Below are 3,233 nucleotides of genomic sequence, written 5' to 3' on the forward strand. Positions count from 1 at the left end.
AGAAAGAGAGAGAGAAGATAAAGAAAAAGAGAGAAAGGAGAGAGAGAGAGAGACGAAAAAAGAAAAAAATTAAGAAAGAAAAAGAAAAGGGGAGAAAGAAAAAAAAGAAAGGAAAATTAAGAAAGAAAGAAGAGAAAAAGAAGGGAGGAAAGAGAAAAGAAAAAAGGGAAGAAAGAAAAAGAAAATAGAAAGAAGGAAAATTAAGAAAAGGCAAAGAAAAGAGGGAAGGAAGAAAAAAAATGAAAGAAGGTAAATTAAAGAAAGGAAAATTAAAGAAAGAAAAAGAAGAAAGGAAAGAAAGAAAGAGAAAGAAAGAAAAGAGAAAAAGAAAGAAAGGATTTTTCTGATTTTTTTTTTCCAGAATGGGTAATCTCACCATGTATTGTTTCTGAAACCAACAGCTTACTAGAGTTCTGCTTTTCTTTTACAGTAACTTCTTTTTTAAAATTCTCAGGTCAGCCACAGTGAATTTCTCATCTCAAACAAACACACTGGTTTGTTTTTTTTTTTAACCCAGGATAATCAATCATTGATAAGGGACTTGGAATCTGGTTTGTTTTGCAGGCCATCTGCAACCAAATTGTTTTCTCCTGGGATTGTCCCCCCCCCCACATCATACTAATTTAAATTCTCCAGTCATCTAAGCCTTTTTAATAAAATTCTGACTTTGGCCACTAGTGACCAACAGGGTTCTCGTCCTGAATAATATTTACGTTGGACCTCATAAAAAAAATAATAATCAAGGGAACCTGGAATCAACCAACTTTCTTCCTTTGAACCCACTGACCTTCCTCATTAATTCAGTTTTGCCCTTTCCCAAAATTACTTTTCTATTCAGCAGAAAGAAGCAATCTTGCTTATCCAATCAGATTTTATAGTATGCCCATCTTCTACACACCCAAGATGCAAAAGAGAAAGAAGGAAGAACTTCAGGGCAATTCAGCTAGCAGGCTTCCCAAACAAGGCTTACTGGTATGTTGCAATTTTCCCAGAATTGCTAAACATAAATAAGTTTCTAGACCTCCCCGGGGTGGCAAAATAAATAAAGGCAGGTCTCTAAGATTAGGTTGCAAAGATAAGCACAGAAGCCCTGGGGGGGGGGGCAGATTAAATGAAATTGGCAGGAGGCAGATAGTCTTCTAAGAAGCTCAGAAAACCAGCAATTTTTCCGTGTTTTGTTTTGTTTTTTAAATGGGAGCGTTAAGCAAAATTGGGCAACACCATTCCAAAAACCAATCCATCTTAATTTAAATTGATCCAATTCGACTGGGACATTTTTTTTTATTTTTATTTTTTTAATTTTGCCACTGAATCCCAGCTCTTTAAACCGTCTTTCTCTTTCAAGGAGCCATTTTGATCAACTTGCTCCTTTCAGTGGCTCTCCAAAAAGTGGCATAGACTTTTTAATCTAGCCACAGGCCCCCATTTGGTGATAAAAATAGACAAAACCATCAGATCAGCAGCCTAGCACCCCCAACTTTGAAAAAAAGGGGGGGGGTTGTTTAAGAGAATGGAAAATGTCTTCATTGCCATCATTTGGATTTAATTTATTACAAGCGACCTCTGTTTGGGAGGACAATTTTTTGTTGGGCAATTTATAACAATTACCGCCAATTGGGAATTTTATTTTATTTTTTAAAGAGGAACAGCCCAACTATTCAAGTTCCTTTTGGCGCCTTTCCAGGCCACAAGTGGGCATTGGCGACAATGAATAAAATGTCTTAAAAAGTCACCTTTGAAGCAGCCACAAGACAAACAGGAAGCGTGGCTCTTTCAACAGGTTAGCAAGTTATTTTTTTTTTCCTCCACCAGCTGCAGCACCCACTTTTGGGGTCTACAGAAACCCCAGAGACACCGGTGTGTGCCCAGAAATACTCACAGGAAGAGGTTACTAACGCAACGAAGCTCTCTTGAATAACACAACACTGGCGGTGCGGAACCACTGAAGACTTTAGGGGGGATCCCAGGTTAGGTTTCACAGGTAGCCCTTAGCTAATGGCCTGGGATGAGCCCATAAAATGACCCTGGTTGATGGCAAAACAATGGGACTGGATGAAGAAGCAGCCACTTTTTGTGGCTCAAGCTAAATTGATGCTCTGTTCTCTTTAGTGGTTTCTCGGGCATCTTTGAAAGGGGCAAAAAAATCCACTTTTAGCAAATTACTATGCTGTGTTGCAAGGTCAGCCAGAGAGATCCAGACTGGATTTAGAATAGAATAGTATAGAAATTCTTTATTGGCCAAGTGTGGTTGGTCACAACAAGGAATTTCTCTCCGGTGCGCAAGCTCTCAGTGGACATGCAAGCAATAGGGATCAATCATGATCATAACATAAACAGACATTCATCGTACGTCGTAGGATGCAACACTTAGTGATGGTCGTAGCATATTAGCTAAGCAAACAATATAAGTCACACTAGGATGCTAAATAAAACGATATAAATTGTAAGATACAAGCAACAAAGTTAGAGTCATAAGAAGATCAAGATAGGTAGTCGTAAGGATAAGGATTTGGTGCTTTTATCCACTGAGCGAGTCCTTCCCAAGGTTCTAGGATAGGCTAGGATTAGCGTTTTATAGAGTTATTGTTACAGGATGTAAGCTGCTTTTGGCAATTGACTGGTAGCGAATTTGTCAATGCCGAACATGTTCACCTGGTGCTCCAGTTGTTTTGGGATTGTTGTACCCAAGGCATCGGTGCTACCTTTGCTTTCTTTTGCCACAGTTGTTGATAGGGACCTCGGAGGTCTTCTATCTAGTCCAACCCCTCCCGCCCAAGCGGGAGACCCGGCCTACACTATTTCAGACAGGTGGCTGTTCAGTCTCTTCCAGGGTGGCAATGGAGCACCCACAACTTCTGGAGGCAAGACGTTCCACTGATTAATTGTCCTCAGTGTCAGGAAGTTTCTCCTTAATTCCAGGTTGCTTCTCTCCTGGATTAGTTTCCATCTGTTGTTTCTTGTCCTGCCTTCAGGGGCTTTGGAGAATAAGTTCTTCTTAGTGGAAGTTTCTATTTGCAGGTCTTTGTATTTTCTTATTGTCATTATTGTTTTGGAAATATTTGACTGGGATGGGGAGAGCGAAAAGTTGATACAGGTGTAAGGAGCCAAGGAACCCCGTTGCTGGTGCAAGCAGCCATCACTCCAAACATTGTTTTTTAATTTTTTTTTCTGCAATTGATTAATCTACAGGGGAACTTTTCTTCTTCTTCCAAAGAAGAAGTAGCTGCTTATCT

This window comes from Crotalus tigris, unplaced genomic scaffold (assembly GCF_016545835.1).
Source record: "Crotalus tigris isolate CLP2741 ecotype Arizona unplaced genomic scaffold, ASM1654583v1 scf7180000020588.15403103151:6194809, whole genome shotgun sequence".
Lineage (NCBI taxonomy): Eukaryota > Metazoa > Chordata > Lepidosauria > Squamata > Viperidae > Crotalus > Crotalus tigris.